At 33.6% G+C, this 25,039-nt stretch overlaps 1 pseudogene; it reads right to left on the reverse strand.

Annotated features, from left to right (window-relative positions):
• Positions 1–1,218: 1,218 nt before the first annotated feature.
• On the reverse strand, positions 1,219–1,797 carry LOC123862904 (tRNA N(3)-methylcytidine methyltransferase METTL2B-like; annotated as a pseudogene).
• Positions 1,798–25,039: the final 23,242 nt, after the last annotated feature.

Genomic DNA, 25,039 nt, shown 5'->3' on the forward strand with positions numbered 1-25,039 from the left:
GACATGGTTTTATCTTATAGTATCTCTCAGGATGAAAATATTCTCTAGCTGACCACTCAATAGAAATGGTAAATTTTAGAGAATGGATTTTACTTCTGGATCAGGGTTCTGACTCTCTCATATGCCCCAGGTATACACATGACTCAAATACATATCAGACATACACTGAAACAACTTAATTCTCCCCCAGAAGACACCTTCTCTTATTTTTTGGCTAATAGTTGATGTACAGAGATTATATAAAGGTGTTAAAATATTTTAAAAATATTCTTATACTGAGATACAGTGGTATAGTATATAATTATTTTATTTTATTTTACTTATTTATTTATTTTTCTAAAAGTAAAGATCCTTTTAATTTTTTTAGAAAGAGGTTACTTAGAGGGGGAACAGTGCTTAAAATTCCACAGAACTAAGGTTAAGGGGGGGACCATGATCAAATACTTAACAAGGACACGTTTTGATGCTCTTTCAAGTGGTATTTTTGAGTCAAGAAAATACCCAAAGAAAGATGATTCTTCTTGACATGCTTCTCACTGAACAAGACCTTTATTCACCTTTGTGTGTATCAACTGCCTAGTCCGGGTATTTGAACTCCAAAATAACTTAATGGAACTCACAATCAAATGACACTTTATCATACATAATCCTTTCATATGGAAATAAATTTCTGATGCCTTTTAAATTCACGATCCCCATGAACATTTCAGTTATGATAAATTATAAAATGGCAAGAAATATTCTTTGAAATCTCAAAGTTAGGAAAAAAACTTGAGGAAAGTATATATTAAGGGGCTTCACAAATATGAAGCACGATTATTTTCTAATAATTATTTTATATATAATAATTATATATAGTAATTATTATATACAAAATACCTTATATATAAAGTATATAAATATATATTTATGTAATACTTATAATATAAATTTATAATATAATTATACATAAAATGCTTTATATATTAATATCCAAACTCAGTACATTGTCAGCTGTTTCCCTCGGTTCACTTGCAGTCGGTGATGTACCAAGGTTCCGAACCTTTTCCAGTCCAGCAGTAGTGAAAAGCGTATCCAGCTCATCTGGTGTAGAGAAGTAAACTCTAGTACCTCACCTCTCACATAGAAATTTTCGGACAGACACTGACCTTTTTTTAAACGGAAGCTGAGCGGCATCCTAGGGGACTTCACCTTGCAGAAGCATCATCCTCCCGGGCTTCAGCCTGTGGAGAGCCTTCTGCATCTTGTCTGGAACGACTGCTCTAGTATTCAGTAAGCGGCTGAGGATCCAGGGGACCCATCAGCACAGATTTCCGGGTGATTGAGGTCTGAGTCACATTTTCTTACACAGGAGGCATCTGTGTTTCATGCCCAAGGCTATCGGGAGAACACTTGTGTTGTTCTTCTATTTTTAAACCAGGCCCGTCCTCACTGTGCCGACGTTCAGGTACTCCGCTCCTCATGTTCTCTGAGAGCAAATCCTTCAAGTGATTTTGGTTTGGGGTAGGTGCCAGCTCTGGGAATTTGGTAAAAAGCCCATGTCTGCCCTGGAAAAACCCATTTTCATGGATTTGTAGAAGTCGTTCCAAGGTAGGTGGGCCCTGATTCCATAATTAACTTGCCTCTCCTGGCACACCCGCCGAGCGCTGCTCTCCCGGACGTCCCTCTCCGCAGCCAAGGCCCGCTCTTGCAACCGCTCCACACGTGCCAGGCATTACGACGGCAGGCTCGTGCCGGATCGCACCGGAACCCGCTCCCAAACTGCGGCCCGCACGCATTCAGCGTAGGGGCGGCCATGACACCGGAACCGGATACGCACACAATTATTTTAAAGCCTATATTCACGTGGAAACGTGCTCATGGTAGATAGGTGAGTTAACGATATTTAAGAGACGCTATTATGTGATTATACACATTTTAAATAACAGCAGAAATTTAGAGGCATGATAACCAAAATTCCTAACAATTATCTCTACGAGCTAGCATTACAGAGCAAGGATGTAAAGATAAATTCATGTTCTTACGTATGCTTTTTTTCCCTGGTGTTTGCTATTTGATATGAAATATAGTCATGATAAAACAAACATTATTTCAATTTTGAATAAAAACTAAAAATGATGCCAACATCTATAGCTTTGTATTACATGCCATTTTCTTATATGACGTTCTCAAAGAAGTAATCAATGATACTCATTTTTAAAATAAATAGACATGTCATGTGAGGAATCATTTAGCTTGATTCCGGCTCCTTAGCACTGGCAGTGGTGGAGGGCACGTTGGTCACAGGCTTCTTATTTTGATGGATTTTACCAGTATAATCAGTGTGTATAATATATAAGTATGTTTTTATTATATAAATAGTATATTTATACATTTATACAGAAATTTTCCCGAAGAACCACCTACTTCCAGGCTTTACAATTTCATTTATGAAATAAAATGCCAGGAAATAAACTCATACAAAAATAATTTCAGAATTGAGGTCAATTCAGATGTATTCCAACTAAAGTGTACCTATTCCCCCAAGATCATACTGCTTTAAGGAAACTAAAATGTTCTAATTAATTGTACTCTCATATGGTGAAGATGATAAATACACTCCAGTTCTGTGCAAATTAAAAAAATCAGCTGGTTAAAATACATACAATTATATGATATTTTCTACTCTGCTGCTATTTTTTGGAAAAGTTATGTTGAATTTATCTCTTATCTAAATTGCTTATATAAGAAGCAGAAGTAAAAAGAAAAGTGAGAGGAGTTATTGGTAGTTATTGTAATAATGGCTTTGCTGATTCCCAATATTCCTTGTTTTTATTATTTAATGACTCTTCCTGAAATTATGCTAAATAAATAGTCAGGCACAGGCACTAACTTTCTCATTTAATCTTTATTGTTTGAAAATCCTTACTTGTATGAAATACTCATTTTTAAATGCTCTTATTGTAAATTATACCTGAGTATCAAGCCAAAGAGTAAGATTGGAACTCTAATTTTGATTCAGATTAATAAAATATCACAGCATACTGATATAGAGATGAACCTAAGAGACAATATTAAAACAAATTTTCAGCAATCATCAAGGCAATACCTTGAGGTTTTTCACAACCTTAAGTTGTGAAAAAAATAATTACAAATTTAGAAGAGCTATAATTGCAATGTAATATGTTTAGAAAAAAGTATTTGCATCAAGAATATAACAGTGTGACAGTACGTCTTACGACCTTGAAATAGCTACCATTAATATTTTGGTCAATGTCCATGAAAATATCAACATTCATAGACATACCAGGATACCAATTTGCATAAATTTGATCAAAGTCTAATATATTTTTTCTGTAACTATTTTGTCTAGATAACATATATCATGGCTACCATATATGTGCATGTATATATGTGTGTATATATGTATATATGTGTATACACACAAACACACATACCATACTATTGTCAAGCTCTACTCTTGAAAACAAGATGGATCTTTCTCCAAGAAAGTGTGTGAATTGTCACTCTCATTCACACAGGGTATTTTGAGTCTTTATATCTTTATCAACCTGATAGGCACAAAATGTACATGATTGTTGTTTTTATGTGTATTTCTTTGGTTATTGGACATTGTTTATTAGGCATGCTTATTTTTCTCTTGTCAATTCCATTGATTTGATTTTCTTTTAATATGAAGCTCATCTTGTTTATTTTGACTTGACCTTTTTTTGTATTAGGTAAATGAAACATTTCTCTGATATGTATTACATAATTTTCTTGTTTATTTTGTCTTTCAAATGTTTACTGCATTTTTAGTTATTTAAAATTTGTATTATTTGCATTATGTTTTAAAAGTATACATATGCAGATACCTTAGATTGTTTATTAACTTATTTTGTATTTTTATCTTCACATTTAGTTATTTATTATCTCAATATTGTGTGTGTGTGTGTGTGTGTGCATGTAATGACTAAGGATGCAGATTTTGTGTGATTTGAATGTCTGTGTGAATATGATTACCAAATGATGTACCAATTAATTCTATATGATTTATTAACCCATCCATGTTTTCCTCCCTGTTTTGATGTCAATGCAATCATTATCATACATGTGAGAGCATTTCCGAATTCTTCATTTTTTCTATTTGACTGCCTTTCCTTACACCAGTATGTCTTTTAAATTATTGCTATATTCATATTCTTATCTAATGTTACTGTGGATCATACCTTACCTCATCCAGTGGTCCATTAATCTTGTTTTTTGTTGTTTTTTGTTTGTTTTGTTTTTAGGTTTTAGGCTACCATTCCATAAATATTATTATTCTACATTATTATATACACTTCATAAGTGTTTCATCAGATTATAAATAAAACCATTTTGAGCAAATACATAGATTAATTTCATCGTAACTAACATCTTTAAAATTAAGAATATGTAATTACCGTAATAAAAATGAGATACATAACTTTGTTATGTGATTTGTACTAGAGATTATACAAATAAAATCAAAGGTTGTGAACATTGCTTAATGGAAAAATTTAACTTGGAGTTGTCTTTGTTGAGCCCACACAAAAAGATTTCATAGATAACAAAATAAACATTTTAATAAGATTAGGGATAGAGGGTAAGATAGTGATTGAGGATTAAATAGGAAAAAATACTATAAACAACACATTCTCACACACACACACACACACACACATTTCCTATTTTCAATTTTAGTGACCAATTTACCTATGTCTGATAATCTCTGAAAATAAGTCTCAATGTCCATAGATACATAAATATGTATGACACATATAAGTTTGTAACATAAGTATGTGTATGTATATGTACTTGAATATGTAATACAAGTACATAAGTATGCATGTATATGTATGTATGGGAATATACACACACGCATATATATACACACATATATAAACACATAAGCACAATTTAGAGAGAGAATGAGAGAGAGAGAGAGACACCTTTTCTTAGATGAGGAGAAATGAGAAATGAGAAAAACTTCCTTTCAGGACATTGTTCATTATTATTCATGCAACTCATGTAGTGTTTATGGTATAAAAATGTGCAGTGTCTCCGATTTTGTGTATAACATAGATCAAAAGAAAAAAAAAAAAAGATAAGTAATTCCGGGCTCTTACTCCAATTCTTATAGCCATCAGTTGGCTTTTTTAGATCTCTGGCTATCTTAAAGTTTCCAGAACAAGCTGGAGAAATGTGCTCAGAATTGCCTTCTGTTTTTAAATTCCTCAATGTAATAAGGCATATATTTCAGCATTATAGGGGATGCGTAAAAAATTCCTGAGTTGTGAATCTGACATCAGGTGATCTGGCATGCTAGATTATACTCTTGGACAAATTACTTAACCTCTTCCTGACTTTTTTCCCCATTTGTAAAGTTAGGGTTATAAAAACTAGCCTTTATAATTACAATTCTAGACACTGAAAAGGATGAAAACCAACTTTGATTTTTGTAATATACATCAACAACTTCAAAGGAAAAAGTACATAGAGAACATTCTTAATCTCTTTTTTTCCTTTCAATCTGACAGTGTTCTATAATTTTATGAAATAATACATATTCTTTCAATAAACAAGGAGGGTGAACTCAGATGCTTTATATTCATATTTAGCTCTTTATTGTAGGATACATAAAGAAAAAAGGAATACTAAATTACAAAAATTATGTAACTGGAACCATGGTAAAAGAAAAAAAAAAACAAGTTTAAAGTTGTGCCACAATTAGTATATTTTTATCTTAAATAATTTTTGCTGAAATCTTACGTGAAAACAATGTTTAGAATCTGTTCTCCCCCGAGTTGTCCAGCAAATTGATTTCATCCAAATAAGCAAATGGTGTGAGAGTGAAATGATTTTTCCCATGCATTTTCTTCTTCTTTTCTTTCTTTTTTTTTAAGATTTTATTTATTTACTTGTCAGAGAAAGAGAGCACAAGCAGGGGAAGTGGCAGGCAGAGGAAGAGGCAGGCTCCTTGCTGAGCAGGGAGCCCAGTGCAGGACTCGACCCCAGGACCCTGGGATCATGACCTGAACCAAAGGCAGATGCTTAACTGACTGAGCCACCCAGGCATCCCTCCCAGGCATTTTCTATTTGTGGCCCTAATGTCTCTCCTGCTGAAACTGTATGTAATATAAGTATTTATTCAGTCTGCACATATTCTGAAGTGTTATGTGTACTTTACATAGATTTTTGAAAATTAAAGTTCTCTGTTTCCGCCATAAAATCAATAATAAAGTAGAAATAAAAACAGCAATAAATTAATAGGTATAAAATAACACTTGAGTTTGACTATTTGAACAGTAAAATTACTAATACTTTCTTGTCAAGATAAGCATTATACACAGTATTCAATTTTAGTATCATTAAATATGTAGTATCTTCTGAAAGGGAGGTTTCTATAAAATAGGAGTATTTTATTTCAGGAAAGTTGTAGACTTAAAGAAATCAGAACACTACAATGTTTTTAAAAAATAAAGTTTGGGGCGCCTGGGTGGCTCAGTCAGTTAAGCTTTGGCCTCTTGGTTTTGGCTCAGGTCATGATCTCAGGGTCCTGAGATCAAGCCCCATGTTGGGCTCTGAGCTCAGCACAGAGTTTGCTTGTCCCTCTCCCTCCTCTGCTCATGCACGTACTCTCTCTCAAATAAATAAATAAAATCTTTAAAAATAAAGTTCAAGTAAAACAAAATAAGTAATCATTAAACTATATATCAGAAGAAAGATAAGAATGTAAATGAGGAGACAGTAAAAGAAACAAGCTAGCAAAACAAAATACTATGGAAAGATGAACTCTAAAGTGAATAGAATAGCTGTTTCCAAGTCAAGAGAAGGATGAAACACATGGGGTAAGAAACTGCATAATAAAATAGCTTGTAGTAGCCATTCAGTACTGTATAATTAACAGAATCACAATCAAACACATCTAAAAGTCTCAGTCAATTTGGTAATTGTAATGTTAGCATCCTTTGGGGAAAACAGATGTACCATCATTCCATGCTTAGTGACACTGTAAAAAGATTGCATCATTGATTACGAAAATGATGTCAAGAGAATAGAGAATCAGATGAGCCTATTACCATTAGACTTTACTCCAAATCTGAATACTGAGATTTTTTTCTTTTATTTTTTCCGATATTATCCTTTAGGGTATAAGAACTTCACCTGCAACTGAGATCTAGGATAACTTTATAAGAAGTATGCTTCTGCTATACTTAAAAGAAAACATTAAAAACTTAGCACTGGAATTTTCTACTTTTCATAAAAGGGATGCCAAGAAATCACGGTGACAAAAATGAGGTATTCACAAGATAGGTATTGTCTTTTCCATTTGAAAGCATGAGATTTTTTAGTATATTCACACAATTTTAAAAGAATCAATATTCATATATTTTTTAAAAATTAAACAGTTATCCAGATTTTAAGAAAGAAGTCAGGAAGATGGGAAGAGATTGAAGAATGAAAAGTCTAAGGCAAAAGGAAACAGGATGCAGAGGGGAAGGAATTCCAGCCTTTTAAGTCAGTGTTAGAATGGGAGACATAACTCTGTAAAAGATAAGAAATCAATATAAAAATATGTTTTTGCTTCCTGAGGACTTTTGATTCTCATGGCCAGAGATGCGGAAATAGAAAAGACTAAAAGATATTTATGAAAGGCACAAATAAGTATTTTTCTACATTGACCTATAGTTTTCTTCCAGTATTGAATTTCATTTCTAAAATTCTCATTATGAGTGCACAGTGGGTCCAATTAGACCTGTGCTAAAAGTTCTAGGATCATTATACATTAGCTGGCACTGAAAAGTGAGGTGAAATGAAATGAGCAAGAATTAAAAGTGGGCATGTCTAAGCAAGTTGTGGTGACTGATAGGCTGGTTTGGTTACCCAGAGCCCAAGTCTGTAGGCCCTTTGACTAAATCATGTAGGTAAGAACTTGGTGAAAATTAGAGTTTACTAACTTATAACTGCTTTCATTCATCCAGAAGGTCTTATTTACTCTGGGATATAGTTTGTCAAATTACAATCTGTCTGGTAAGAATAAGAATAAAAAAAGAAGAAGCTTCATTGATCCAGAAACGAAGAATGTCTTATAGCAACAATGATAGAAGCAGAAAGTTTAAGCTTGAGGTTTGGGCTGGAATGTATAACTACATTTAACTACTACATGGAGCCAATTTATCTGGAGTAAATAATATTATTTTAAATAATCCTAGGAGAAAGATTAGAGTATTTAATATTTTCTACAAAAATGTAAATCAAGAAATACTGAAAATAAAAATGAATAAATCTATATTACGTATACTGTTAGTACAGGCTGCTAGTGAGTCACCAGTACTAGAAACCAAGACTCTCTTATGATTTTTATTTTTATTTATTTATTTGACAGAGAGAGACACAGCGGGAGAGGTAACACAAGCTGGGGGAGTGGGAGAGGGAGAAGCAGGCCTCCCACAGAGCAGGGAGCCCGATGTGGGGCTCGATCCCAGGACCCTGGGACCATGACCTGAGCTGAAGGCAGACGTTTAACGACTGAGCCACGCAGGTGCTCCTCTCTTATAATTTTTTATTTATTTATTTATTTTTATTTTATTTTTTTTAATTTTTATTTATTTGAGACAGAGAGAATGAGAGACAGAGAGCATGAGAGGGAGGAGGGTCAGAGGGAGAAGCAGACTCCCTGCTGAGCAGGGAGCCTGATGCGGGACTCGATCCCGGGACTCCAGGACCATGACCCGAGCCGAAGGCAGTCGCTTAACCAACTGAGCCACCCAGGCGCCCTCTTATAATTTTTTAAAAATTTTATTTTATTATGTTATGTTAATCACCATGCATTACATCATCAGTTTTTGATGTAGTGTTCCATGATTCATTGTTTGCGTATAACACCCAGTGCTCCATTCAGTATGTGCCCTCTTTAATACCCGTCACCAGGCTAACCCACCTCCCCACAGCCCTCCCCTCTAGAACTCTCAGTTTGTTTCTCAGAGTCCATAGTCTCTCATGGTTCGTCTCCCTCTCCGATTCCCCCCCTTCATTTTTCCCTTCCTACAATTCATTTAATCCTCACACCATCCTGTAATCTTATTATCTCTATCACATAGATAATTAAATTTAGCTATAAAGATTGAGAACTTAAGTGCTGTAACTACTCCTTTTATAAAAATTAGAATTGGTTGAATATGTTTGAATCAACCTAATTTTTTGATTTTGTGTTTTTAGGGATTTGGTAGAGTATTTTTCATGATTTAGGAGAGCTTCTAAATCTTTTTGCAGATACTAGGAAGTGAGCAAACAGTAGCTATTTGTTATCTTTTAAGGGCAGGTATAATAATATACCCTATCTATACTATATATGTGATATGTTAGACTTTGCAATGTATTTCTGCATATCGCATACATAATAATCCATAAAATTATAATACAGGAGAATCAGGGAAAAGATAATACAATCCTATTTATTCCAGCCCTAAAGATTGAGGTCTTGGAGTCAGGAAAATAGTTATGATTAGGTAGACTGTCAGCAATCATCTCGTGGAATAGACTACCCTTGATCTTCCCCTTTTGCCTCATGTCTTAAGGGAGGAAACACTTTCTATCTCGACCTAAGCAAGAGGAATCTCACAACCTCCAAAAATTCACATATTTAATAAGCAGATGATCAAAGATCATTCTCTTTTTGGTCAGTGAGTTTTGAACAGATTTGAAAAGTAAAGTGTGAGCGTTTGCTGCCTGCTTTGTGCCTAATATATGTTTTCATGTAATCTTCAAAGTAAACCCTAAGAATAGATGTTCACATTTTTCAATTAAGGAAACTGAGGCTTAAGGAAACAATATCATTACTTAAAATAGTGAATTGGAAAGTCAGTTTTTGAATTTGAGCCTTTGTGAATCCAAAAGTTATGGCATTTTTCACTGTACTATGATGTACATTCAGCAAGGAGTTAATTGAAACAAAGGCTAACAAATGTTATTCATCATAAAGCAACTTCTGTCATTACTGGTGATAATCATCTGATTTAGTCTATTTTTCCAATGCTTCTATAGTTGAACAATTTTTTAACTTTACTAGAATTCCAGTTCTAAAAAATATTTGAGAATAATAAGCTGGAAACTACTACTTGTAATGACAAAATATATTAATATTTATAGACTTTCCCCCTATAACTCACCACCAGTGCTGCTTAATGAACAATAGAGAAATTGGATGAGTGCATCCAAGATTCAAATGAAATCCATTTTTCTACAGTGAGATCTCTAAGGAACTCCAAGTCACTGTAACTCTTTATCATTACTGCATACCAGGCAAAGAAGTTCCAAATTAGTAGAGCCAATGCATCACAAATGTGCCTTCAGGTCACCTTCTTCCACCATGATAGCAGTATGAATCAGGATGACGCTGCCACAGAGAATGCTTAGAAAAAAATGTTTAATTCTCACAATCCCTGTTCTTCATCATGATACACAGTCTAGCAAACCAAGTGGCCTCCAACCTCTCACTCTCTCTCCTTCTTTTGTTTTTGTTTTTGTTTCTGTTTTTCCTCCAGTGATGCACAATGAGATATAAAAATTATATGTCCACATGTAATCATATCCCTAGGAAACTCATTATTTACTCTCTTGGATGAAAGTGCCAGCAATACAAGTTTGTTTCAAAGACTTGGACCCAGGACTAGACACTGGTAATCTCAAGCAATTATCTGCGACATTTGAGAGATTATAAATTGGTGACTTCAATGATTCAGAGCGATAAAAAATTATAAATTTTAATTTTGTGAAATATATATATATATATATATATATATATATATATATATATATAATGTTACTTTCAGTTTTAAAGCTGGAACAGTCCTGGGTCAACTTGGATGATTGGTCACCCTATTACTGAACAGAAATTAACAAAGCCTTTTATTGTGGGGATCTGAGATGATGATAGATACATTTTCTGTGTTTATAGCATTTATAAATATTAATTGTCCCATGTTGATTTGCCAGTCCTATAGGAATGATCTCCTTAGCTTCTGAGAGGCAGACTGGGCTTTTAAATACTGTTGTAGCTAGCATTCACACAAGGTTCCAAAGATTTCCAACTTCGGTGGGACTCTGATACACAGGGAAGTTTCTTGTACTGCTCACTGCACATTTATTTTACAGTCGTGATAGAAATATGGAGGTCAGTTAATTCGACGTCTTGCAGCATCCTGTACCATCTCCATAGTCTTAGGAAACTTACTGAATCTACTTTTCATGTGATGCTAATAATAAATAATAATAACTTTTTTGAACTTATGTGTTGGTGTGTTAGTCATTTCCATAGATATAATATTTAAGAATAGTTTATTCATCTAATTTTTATTAATAGCAACTTAAACATGATTTATACCTTCCTCACCCAAAATTATAATGAAACAATACAAATCAAGCACAAAATTTAAAAAGCAAACTAAATTAAACCAATGTCAAATAGCCAACCAAAGAAACCCAGTTTCTCCACACTGCTCTTTCACAGCTTCACCCCACTTTTTCATAATTCTCTCTCTTATACTTTCTTAGCCCAGATTCTTAAAAGAATTATCAATGTTACTTTGCAACTGATCTTTTAATCAATTAAATGCAGGGTTTTGTCTTTGGGGGGGGGGTTACTTATTACAGTCTTTGCTATTTCTTTCTCAAAGTAGTGAGATTTCTCTTTTGTTGTCAAATTCAGTGGACACCTTGAATTTGAAGGAATAAGGGAAAACAGATACCATCAGATTGCAGTAAAATGCAAGAACTACTTCATGAGAAATGTAATTGATACAAAACTATTATTTAAGATGAAATTAATCAGTCATTAAAGAAAAAAATCTCATAGGTCCATCTATAGTAAAATAAAAGGTAACACTCATTCCAGGGCACTCAAATTTGGAAATATATAAGGAAGATTTATGTTCAAATGAGAAGCAGTCTGAAGGCAAAATACAATGTATCTGAAGAGTAAAGCTTAGTCAAGTATGAACTCCTCATTAAAAAAAAAAAAAAAAAAAAAGAATATAAACAACCAATGAGTAAGACTGCTTTGGAAATCTGCCTTGTTAGGAGTTCCTAAATCTTCCTGAAAGCACTTCTTGAGAAGCAACTGACATAGTCCTGAAAGCAGAAATTAATATCACTTGCAAAGTTTGCTTTGCAGGATGTTATAAATAGTTGCAAAGATTTTGGTAAAAGTAGCATTAAGGGACCAACTTCAAAATTAGAGACTTTTAGCATTTTCCAAAACTGGATCATTTACGGTTGCAGATTAGAAAAAGAGAACAGAAATTCAAACCAAGGAAATTCTAGTTCTGAAGGTAAGAGCCACAGTACTTTAAAAGTAATCATTTGTCCCCAGATATAGTAAAGAGACGGTGCCTCCAAATGTTTTCAGTGTTTCAATAAAATGTTAGAAAATTCACTCCTTAAAATGAATAAAAGAAACATATTGACAAAACATTAAAAATATCCATACATATTAGATTGAAGAATAAAGTACTGCTTAATTGTCAGTCTTTCTTTTGCAACAAATGACAAGGTAGACATTTCATTCTTTGAGGAAGTTAACCATTTCCTATGATTATGAATAACAATATACCTATTGACCACAATGAATGACTGCTGAGTTATGGAAAGGCAAATATGATGTACTGCTTCTGCTTTATATGCGGGCCGGTACACACATCTTGCCAGTTGTCATGAAAATGCTGGAGTGATCCTAGATGGAATAATACCCCCCTCAAATGTTTCTCACCAATCCTTTCAATCCTAACATGTTACTTTGCATACCAAAAGGGATTTTGCAAATGTGATTAATTTAAGGATTATGGGGGGAGATTATCTTGAATCATTTGAGTGGGCCCACTGTGATCACAATGGTTTTTATAAAAAAACAAAACAAAACAAGATTGTCAGACTCAGAAAAAGGAGATATGACAAAGGAGGTAAAGATTGGAATGATAGACTTTGAAGATGAAAGAAGGGGCCATGAGCCAAGGAATGTAAGCAGTTTCTGAAACTGAAATTTCCACTGGATCCTCTAGAAAGAATGCAGCCCAGCCAATATCTTGATTTTAGCCCCATAAGACTCATCTCTGACTTCTGACCTCGAGATCTGTAAGATAATACATTTTTATTTTAAGCCACTAAATTTGCGATAATTTGTTAGAGCAGAAATAGGAAGCTAATACAAATATAAAATAAATGGTACTATTAAAAACAGATACAAAATAGATTTTTTAAATAGAACTATATCGTTCCTTTTGAAAAAGTTTCCTAGTTTCCACTCTTGAAAATATCACTGCTAAAGGAAGATGTTTCTTAAAGTTTTCCTACATCAGCTCTTACGTAAAATGTGAAGAACATGAATTTAATTGATAATTGGACCTACAATCCATGTTATAAAACTAGCTTAAAATAGCAATAAAATTGAGATTAATATGTTACCTTCATAGATATCAATGTTTTCTTGTTTAAAAGTTCAGATTCAAAATGTATTTGAAGGATTTTGTACACAGGAAAATACAATATATAAGATCGCCTGTATTCCTGTCATCATAGACTAAGCAAATGCCAATGATAAGCCTAACTTTTTTTTTTAACAAAATGAGAGAAAATAAAACTCTAGACTCTTTAAAAGAAATTTCATTACTGATATTGTTGAATGTGTCTGTTGCTTTGAGATTTGGTATTGAGAATTGATGATTACCTGGTTAGATCTTAATTCATATTAAGAAAATGGGCTCTATTGTTTGTCAAATGGCTTCAAACCTATCTACTGTCTTCACAGGAATGAATGTAATTTATGTGCTGGCAAAGCCTCACACTAAATACCCAGAGAAGAAAATGATGGCATGAAATATGCAGATACTATTCAGTAGACAGTTCCAATTACAATCTATTGATTACAGTGAGTATCTGAAACCAGAAGTCTACTCAGACTATCTAATACCTGGCTATAAATATTCATTGAAATTTCCACAACAGATTATTTATCTCAGTTGCTGCCACTACACTGGCATTAAAAATTAGAACAGTTCTGGATCTGGCAGTAAGGATTTTCTGGAAAGTGTTATTAGGAAGCATTCTCTTTATTCACAGAAATTGATTTATATATATATATATATATATATATATATTGATCAGCAAAGTAAAGCAGGTTTAAAAATTTGAGGATCTCAACTCTAACTCCTTTTAAAAGTAAATTCCTCTATTTACTGGTCCTAAAATGTGATTTAACCGAGTTCTTCAGGTCTATTCCGTGATCTTGTCATCCTTTTACTCAAATCACCATCTCAGGCACATTTGACTTAACATTTTCTTTGTTAAGTAAATGTAAACTTTCCCAATTTTGAACCTTCCAAATACCACATATGTAAAATACTTTCCATTCTGACTAGACTATCACAAATCTTTCCAAGTCAGTTTTAGACTTGAATATTAAAGAGCTTTTGAAATATCATTTCCTTCAGATATTTCACAAATCTCAGAAAGCTATTTTAGATCAAACAGACTTATCTACCACCATGCATAACCTGGGTGTGGATTTATTCCATTTCTTCTGATCTATCTCTTTAAGGAAAATAAAATTATCTGGCAAAATACTTTAGATTTTATTTGACATATAAAATTAGTCACTATTACTGGGGACAATATATAATATATATATACAATATATATTATATATAATATATATATAATACAAATAAATTATATTTCTATAAGTATCATATGATCTTAAAAAATAGCATTTGATTAAAATTTATGTTGCAGATACACAGAGGTTTGATAAAAGAGGTGAATCTGAACATAGGTAATATAAGAATGGAGAAAGGGAACTGATAAAACCCAGGGATACCACAGGGGCAGCCAAAAGAGCAGCAGAGGAGACAGATAAATTGATAAACCCAAAGTTCGTCAGAGGGAGACTATATTTAAACTCACTACCTAAAGAAAATTAAAACACTAATTCAAAAAAATATATGCACTTCTATGTTTATTGCAGCATTATTTACAACAGCCAAGATATAGAAGTAATCTAAGTGTCCATCCATAGATGAACAGATAAAGAAGATGTGGTATATACACAATGGAATGTTACTCAGCCATAAAAGAGAATGAAATCTTGCCATTTACAACAACAAGGATGGAGCTAGAGCGTATTATCTTTGGTGAAATAAGTCAGACAGAAAAAGACAAATACTGTATGATTTCACTTATATGTGGAATCTAAAATAAAAAAAATGAAACAATGAACAAACAACAACAACAAAGAGAAACAGACTCATATAATATAGTGAAAAAACTAGTGACTGCCAAAGAAGAGGAGAGTAGGGGGATAGGTGAAACAGGTGAATGGGATTAAGAGATATACACTTTCAGTTATAAAATAAGTAAGTCATGGAGATGAAAAGTACTGCGTGGGGAATATAGTCAGTAATATTATAATACATTTGATGACAGATGGTAACCACATGGTAAGCATTTGTAATGTATATAATTATCAAATCACTTTGTTATGCACCCGAAACTAATAACATATTATATGTCAATTATGCTCAATTAAGAAATTGCTAAGAAAAATTTGCTAAGAATGACCTAGGGAATATTTCACAATATAGCAAACTGGTATGTTCTCCATACATTAGGGGACAAATCAGATATTTAGGGGGATGGGTTGCATTCTTATAAAGACTAAAGAATTCCAGATAAAATATAATATACATTCATTGAATAGGCATCTGGGATCTCAAAAAAGTAGATGTCTTATTGAAGGTTTGGTAAGCACTTGGTGGACAAAGGCCAGGAATGATAATGTGTAAGCTGTGTACAGGACAATTAAGAAAATTTTAAATTTGGCTCCTCCATTTATAATCTTGAACCCATTTGGAAAAACTGAGAAAAATGGATCTGTCCTAGAATGTGGATTATAGAGTACATTGGTGAAATAAATGTGTAGAGAAATATATAGCCTGATGTGGTAAGTTTAAAATGCACATGCCCCGGGGCGCGTGGGTGGCTCAGTTGGTTAAGAGACTGCCTTCGGCTCAGGTCATGATCCCGGAGTCCCTGGATCGAGTCCCACATTGGGCTCCTGGCTCGGCCGGGAGCCTGCTTCTCCCTCTGACCCTATCCCCTCTCATGCTGTTTCTCTCTCTCTCTCTCTCAAATAAATAAATAAATAAAATCTTTAAAAAAAATAAAAAAATAAAATGCACATGCCCCTATGACTTAACAATTACACTCTTAGATACATACCTTAGAGAAATTCTTGCACTGGGGAACAAAGAGATGATACAAAGATGCAAAAAAAAAAAAAAAAAGTCCCCATCAACATCATTTATATTGGAGGAAAACTAGAAATAAACTAAGTGCCCCTCAACAGGGGTATGAGTAACCTGTGGTGTGTTAAAAAAAAAATGGAATCCTCAGGAAAAATGAAAATGAATATGTTATAGCTATATATAACAATGTAAATAATTTACATACATAGAAGGGAGAGTTAAAATCATAGAACATACGTAAAGTTTAAAAAGTTTAAAAATTGTGTATGTGGTTTAAAATATAAATATATTTTAAAACATAGATAAATAATAAACACCCAATTCATGATAAGAATGCTTCTTGGGAGGGGTGTGCAAGGATAAACCAGCAGGAAGACATGTGCAGTGGACATTAACAGTAACTATAATATTTTATTATTTTTTTTCTTTTTCTTTTTTTTATTATGTTATGTTAATCACCATACATCACATCATTAGTTTTTGATGTAGTGTTCCATGATTCATTGTTTGCATATAACACCCAGTGCTCCATGCAGTACGTGCCCTCTTTAATACCCATCACCAGGCTAACCCATCCCCCCGCCCACCTCCCCTCTAGAACCCTCAGTTTGTTTCTCAGATTCCATAGTCTCTCATGGTTCGTCTCCCCCTCCAGTTTTCCCCCCTTCATTCTTCTCTTCCTGCTTTCTTCTTCTTCTTCTTTTTTTTTTTTTTTTAACATTGAATGTATTATTTGTTTCAGAGGTACAGGTCTGTGATTCAACAGTCCTACACAATTCACAGCGCTCACCATAGCACATACCCTCCCCAATATCTATCACCCAGCCACCCCACCCCTCCCACCCCCCACCACTCCAGCAACCCTCAGTTTGTTTCCTGAGATTAAGAATTTTTCATATCAATGAAGTCATATGATACATGTCTTTCTTGATTGACTTATTTTATTTTATTTTATTTTCTAAGACTTAGATTTTCCTGTCCTAGATTCTACAACTTCGATGTCCAGGTTAAATTCAACAAGATTTCAAAAATCCCTTCTTCTAGGCTAGTTTGAAATTCCATCTCTGTCATTGCAACCATCACTTCTTCCAAGGTTTGTAGCAGAATCTGTTGCAAAGGCTACAAGTCTTCAAATTTGACACTCCCGTTACCCGTCCAACCTTACTTGTAATCACTCTCTTGTTCACTCAGGTCTGATGTGTAGGCCTCATATGTATTCCTCAAATCTACCAGGGAAGCCCCTGCTGAAGTAAGTTTGTACTTGATGTTCTCTCTAGAAACATCTGGTTCTAGAGTTATATGCATGACTCCTATCTCACCTTCTTCAAGTACTTCACTTAAATTTTACCTTAGAGAAGCTTTCTTTTATCAATCTGCTAAAAAGCCAATTCCCCACATCCATCCTCCCTATCACTCTTTATTCTTTTAACTTTTTTCTTCACCAGACTTATCATCTCACACACTACATAGCTTACTGATTGGTTTATTGTTCTCAGCCCTTTAAGACGAAACAAAAATTTTGTGCATTTTTCTTAGTGCTATAGCACGTAGTAGGTAACTTGGTATATTTTTTAAGTGAAACAAACGGCTTCTGACTCAAGCCCTACATGCCTGATACTTGGATGTATGTTCTAGAAGCCAAAAGACTCTTGACAACCTTCAATTCTGTTGCTCTCCTTTGTTGAGGTGAAAGAAAGTATACATCAAGGCACAGAGCCAAGTGACCAGAATCCAGGCTCACAAGGTATCGCAGCCTCCTCATTGCATTTCATTTTTTAATCTACTGGAAGTGTTTCAGTGAACTTGCATCTTCCTATCTCTCATAAATTCAATCATCCTTTTTTTTTTTTTAAACATTTCACTCTCTTCTTATACCTCACTTGTCTTCCAAAACCTTGAAACCCAATACACTTGATCTTTAAAATAAAACTTTCTATAGTCATAAAAACTTCTACATTTGTCCTAAATGCACAACTTTCTACTAAGAAAAAGTAGCAGAAAATGACCTTGCAGTGTGGAAAAATAAAATACTGAGGTGAAAAAAGTCTTCAATGAACTATATTTTTATATTATAGCAACATATAAAGTGCCATAACTGGTCACCATTATCCTCTTAGTCTTTAAAATGTGTATCTTTTTTGCTCATTTTCCTTAAAAAATAGAGTTGAAATTATTTTTCCAGTAATCATCATGAATTTTGAAAATGTAGACACACCATTGTATCTTGCCTTTGTGTGCAGAAGAATATATTTTTGTGTGGGGCCAGGGACCTGAATTTGGCCTTAGTTGCTCAGTGGCTTAAACAACTTAGTTGATTCCTCATATAAAATTATTTTAAGCTGTCTGAACTACTGAATTAAGCAAAATACAGCCAAATTACACTCAAATGTAAAAGGTTGAAAACCTAATTATATGTGCCAATATAAATATTAAAAGAATAACAACTGCCAATATTTAAGAAATGTTATACAGAATAATTCTATTTTAAAGAAAAATCAACATTTTACATGTGAATGATATGAGAAATTTTTCTTTTAGTTGCAAATTTAAATACTTGCTTCTGTATAAAACAAAAAAAAATAAAAGATTCAAATTCAATTACATGCTTTGTTCATCATTTTTATGCTATACTAGGTATCTTAACAATAGAAGAATATTTGAAATCATCATTGCAGTGTCCTGCTTTTGTTTCAAGAGTATTAATTATTCACGTAGGAGGAGGAAAGGCTAAGGCATGATGATTATAGTAGACTCCCAATCAATTGATTATCCAGAGTTCACATCACTTAATTATAGGTTATAAAAAAGAGAAAAGTGAATGACTTTTTCTGCTTGCATTATTTGTTCAAATTTATCATGAATTTTAGTCTTTTTTTCTTTAGAAGAAAATACTTCTACTTATTTTTAGTGAAAATGATGTTTTTTTATTCTATCAATGGCTTGACATATCTAATGTGTGATTCTGACAGGAAAAATATACCTTCTTTCAAGAGATAAAAACAAGTTAAGTACTATGATAAATATATATTACTTCTAGGCAGTTCAATCATATTATCAAAGTGTTCTCTAAAATAGAGGGTTAGAAACTCTAACATTCTATCCCCATTTTCCTTCAATATGTTGTCAAGGGAAGGTTAACAATTTGAGTCCTGTGGTTACAATGATGTGGTCAAATGATCAGGAGAATCTAAGTAGAAGCTGGGGTCATATTTTAATAAAAAGGGAAGTCAGTCAGGCTAAATTTGTACTGTTAGGGGAAAGGGGAAATTAATATGCTTATATTTAATGAAAGGTCATGAATAAAACAGACTCAGAGGTTGTTTTTAGTATTTACAGAGATATATTTGACACTGTGCAAATAAACATTCACAAGCCCTCACGTAACTTTACATCTCCTGGGATTAGAAAAAGAAGAACAAACTAAGCCTATAGTTAGCAGAGGGAGGAAATATATATTAGAGAAGAAATAAATAAAATAAAGAATAGAAAAACAAAATTAAAAACAATATTAAAACAATATTAACAGGTATTAAAAATTCAACAAACCTGAGCATTGGTTTTTTGAAAAGATAAATCAATAAACCCTTAATAGACTAAGAAGAAAAGAGAGAAGACTCAAATAAATAATTTAATTCAAATAAATAATATCTAATGATAAACAGAAGATTCAGGGAAAAAAACACCTTAAAGGACAACTATGAGATATTATTATGCCAACTAACAACTGGATAACCTAGATGTAATGCATAAATTCCTAGAAACATGTAATCTACCAACACTGAATCAAGAAGGAATAGAATGGGGCGCCTGGGTGGCTCAGTTGGTTAAGCGACTGCCTTCGGCTCAGGTCATGATCCTGGAGTCCCGGGATTGAGTCCCGCATCCGGCTTCCTGCTCGGCAGGGAGTCTGCTTCTCCCTCTGACCCTCCTCCCTCTCATGCTCTCTGTCTCTCATTCTCTCTCTCTCAAATAAATAAATAAAAATCTTAAAAAAAAAAAAAAGAAGGAATAGAAAACCTGAACAGACCAATAATAAATAGTAACATTGAATCAGTAATCAAAAAACCCCCAATAAAAAAGTCCAGGATCAGTTGGTTTTACAGGTAAATTATACCAAACGTTCAAAGAATTAATACCAATCTGTCTTAACCTTTTCCAAATAACAAAAAAGGGAGGACACTTTCAAACTCATTTTATGAGGCCAGCATCACCCTTATACCAAAACCAGGAAAAGACAACACAAGAAAAGTAGACTATAGGCCAATACCCCTGATGCACACTGAGACAAAAATCCAAATTTACAGCACTTTAAAAAGATCACACACCATGACCAAATGGGATTATCCTAAGGATGCAAGAATAATTCAACACTCACAAATCAATCAATGTGATATACTACATTAAAAAAAATGAAAGCAAAACCCCACATGATCATCTAAATAGATGCAGAAAAAGCATTTAGATGTGGAGAAAGTGAACCTTTGTACACAGCTGATTAGAATGACAATTGGTACAGCCATTATGGAAAACAGTATGAAGTCTTCTCAAAAAATTAGAAATATGACTACTAGATAATACAGTAATCCTACTTCTGGGTTTATAACCAAAAGAAATTAGATCAGTATCTCGAAGATACATTTGCACTCTTATGTTCATTGCAGCATTATTAACAAGAACCAAGATATGGAAACAAATTTAAATGGCCATCAATTGATATCTCTCTCTCTCTCATACAGACACACACACACACACAAATATTATTTAGGCCGAAAAAGAAGTAAATCCTGCCTTTTGCAACAGGAATAAACCTGGGGACAATATGGTAAACAAAATAAGCCAGACACAGAAAGATAATACTGCATAATTTCACTTCTATGCGGAACCTAAAACAGTCATATTCATAGAGCAAAGAGTAGAATAGTAGTAGTCAGAGGCTGGGAAGGATGGGGAAATGGAGAGATCTTGATCAAAGAGGACAAAATTTCAGTAAAGCACGATGAAGTTCTGGAGAACAAGGTATAGTAATGTGACTTTAACAATACTGTATTGTATACTTGTACTTGAAATTTACTAAGAGGGTAGATCCAAAGTGTTCTCACCATCACCCCCAAAGAAAGAAAAAAATGCTAACTATGTGAGGTGATGGATATGTTAATTAACTTGATTGTGGTAATTACATCATAATAAACATGTGCATAAAAACATTAATTTATACAATTTAAATATATACAAATTTTATTTGTCAATTATACTATATTCATTAGGTCTAATCTATATTGTGGCCTATTTTTGTACTACTTGTGAACTAAGAATGTGTGTGTGTGTGTGTGTTTTTAAGATTTATTTATTTATTTGAGAGAGAGAGTGAAGAGGGAGGGGCAGAGGGAGAAGGAGAGACAGAATCTCAAGCAGACTCCCAGCTGAGCACGGAGCCTGATGCAGGGCCTAATCCCAGGACCCTGAGATCACGACCCAAGCCAAAACCAAGAGTTAGACGCTCAACTGACTGAGTCACCCAGGCACCCCAGAACTTTTTTTACATTTTAAAAAGGAATAGTGTGTCCTTAAGTAGACCCATTTATATGTGGTCAATTGATCTGAGACAAGGTGCAGCAGCAATTCTCAAGTAGATTTTGGAAAATATGATTTGTGGAACAATTAATTATTCACATTCTAAAAAATAAGCCATAATCAATACTTCTTACTATAAATAAAAGTAACTCAAAATTGATCAGACACTTACACATAAAGCTATACATTTTAGAAGTAAATGTAGGAGGAAATCTTTTTGATTTTGTGTTTAGAAAATTTCTTAGATATGACACAAAAGGCATAATTCATAAAGAAAAATGAATAAATTGAACTTTATCAAAATTAAGAACTTTTTGTTCTTTAAAACACAATGTTAAGAAAATAGAAAAGCCAGACACTGGGAGAAAACATTTGCAAATCATATATCTGATAAATGTTTTGATCCTACAATATTTTAATAGCTCAAAATTCAGTAATAAGAAAACAAATAGGGGCACCTGGGTGGCTCAGTCGTTAAGCGTCTGCCTTCGGCTCAGGTCACGATCCCAGGGTCCTGGGATCGAGCCCCGCATCGGGCTCCCTGCTCCTTGGGAAGCCTGCTTCTCCCTCTCCCGCTCCCCCTGCTTGTGTTTCCTCTCTCGCTGTGTCTCTCTCTGTCAAATAAATAAAATAAAATCTTTAAAAAAAAAAAAAAAGAAAACAAATAACCCAATAAAAAGTGGGCAACTATTTTGAAGAAATGTATTACCAAATAAGGATATAAAAGAATCCTAACTAATTAACTTTATTGTGGTAACTGTTTCACTATATATATACATCATGATCTATCTATCATCTATCTATCTATCTATCTATCTATCTATCTATCTATCTATCTATCTAAACATTATGTTGTATACCTTAAACTTACACGATGTTATATGTCATTTATACCTCAGTAGAGCTGGGAAAAAAGAAGTAGAGGGACTTTTGACATAGGCAGACACAGAAAAGGTAATATAAAGATAGAGCAGAGAGATGAAGCCGTAATGCCAACATCCACCAAAAACTGGAAGAGGCAAGAATGGATACTGCCTTAGAGCTGGGAACTCTGGAGGGAACACAGCTCTACCTATGGCTAGATTTCAGACCTCTGGCCTTCCGAACAATTTCTGTTGTTTTAAGCTATATGTTTGTGGTCACAAAACAACAACAAAAAACACATCTCTTTTTATGCTAATTTACATCTTATGGTCTTCTTCCAGGTAACCCAAACTGGGATACACATGGTTATCAGAAATTCTGGAGGGTATCATGTTAAGTGAAATAAGTCAGTCAGAGAAAGATAATTATCATATGGCTTCACTCATATGTGGAATATAAGGAATAGTGCAGAGGACAATAGGGGAAGGGAGGGAAAACTGAACGGGAAGAAATCAGAGAGTCGACAAACCATGAGAGACTATGGACCCCGGGAAACAAACTGAGGGTTTCAGAGGGGATAGGGGTGGTGGGGAGGGGGTAACAGGGTGATGGGTATTAAGGAGGGCACGTGATATGATGAGCACTGGATATTATATGCAACTAATGAATCACTGAACATTGTATCAAAAACTAATGATGTACTATATGTTGGCGAATTGAATTTAACTTAAAAAAAAAAAAAGAAATTCTGGAATCACAACTCACAATTCCACAAATAAAAATGAAAGGATCCTTCTCTACCACTACACTTTCTTAGGGAAGTTTTCTGTTTTTTTGTTTCTTTTCCTCTGTTAGAAAATTAGTCCCAGAACTGGGCCATTTAATATATCAAAGAGACTAGGGTTGCACATTTGTTATGTGCTTACTCCTTATACCAGCAGAGCAGGCATTAATATGAGTGAGCAGGATATAAATCACCCATATATTACCCTAAGAAGAAGAGAGAAATGGAGTGCTGGGTAGACAAAATAAATGTCCTTTGGTACATCTTTCCCTACAACAAATCTCCATATCAGATTGTAAACTATAAAGCAGTGAACATTTCTTATACATGGCACCTATTTAATAGTAGGAAAATCCTAATACAACTTTGCCCAACTTCATTAATATACATTTTAGTTAAAATAACACAACCTAATAACTCTGATTACCTGTTAAGGACTAAACTGTGTTCCGCTAAAATTGATATGATCAGGTTCATCTCCAGTGCCTGAAAGTGTGACTATATTTGAAGGTAAGACCTTTAAAGGGGCAATTAAATTAAAAGGAAGTCATTAGGGTTAGCTCTTGTCCAATATGACTGGTATCTTTATAAAAGGAAGAGATCAAGACACAGACATACACAGGAGAAAGATCATGTAAAAATACTGGAAGAAAATGGATCTACAAGTCAAGGAGAGAGGCCCTCAGAATGAAACCAATCCTGCCAATATCTGGATTTTGGACATACAGACCTCAGGATTGTGAGGAAACAGTGTTGTGTTGTTTAAGAAACTCAGTCTGTGGTATTTGTATGGCAGCTCTAGCAAACTAATTCATTACTGGAAGATAATATTTGTAATATATCAAACTTAAATGTAAATAATAATTTAAAAATAAGTAAAAATAATTATTAGCAATATCTGGAGTGCTTTCACTTATAAAATCTCATGAATGATATCATTAAAATATATATTATGATTTATATGGATATTTATAAATGCTTCACTAGCTTTGCTTTCTAAGGTAAAGAAAAGGGTGTTTATCATGAGAAAAAATCAATCATATTCATTGTATTTGTACACATCAATGATTGATTTATATGCATGACTATAACCATTTTAGAATCCACTCAACTAGAAAACTCTTGCTCATCTTCTGTATAATTAAATATTATATTAAACAATATTCAATTATAAGTTAATCAAAATCATTAACATTTAACCTCACATTTCTGTCATAATGTAAATAAGGAACAGTAACTGTATTTTTTCCAAAACTTCATTATTTTTAATGTATAAGGAATAGCACTCAATGAAGACCACTGATTTCAGTTAAGTGTACTGACTGACACATACAAGCATTATGAAGATGCTGTTATTCTAAGGAAGAAATGCACTAAATTTTCAGAAAAAGACTGTGGTAGTTATGTTTTTTCCATCAAAATTAAACATGTCCTTTTTTTTAAGATTTTATTTATTTATTTGAGAGCGAGAGAATGAGAGAGAGAGATCAAGAATGGTGCAGGAGGGGTATGGGGAGAAGCA

This window comes from Mirounga angustirostris, unplaced genomic scaffold (genome assembly GCF_029215605.1).
Source record: "Mirounga angustirostris isolate CCGP_5_RB_7025 unplaced genomic scaffold, mMirAng1.0.hap1 SCAF_1, whole genome shotgun sequence".
Taxonomy (NCBI): Eukaryota; Metazoa; Chordata; class Mammalia; order Carnivora; family Phocidae; genus Mirounga; species Mirounga angustirostris.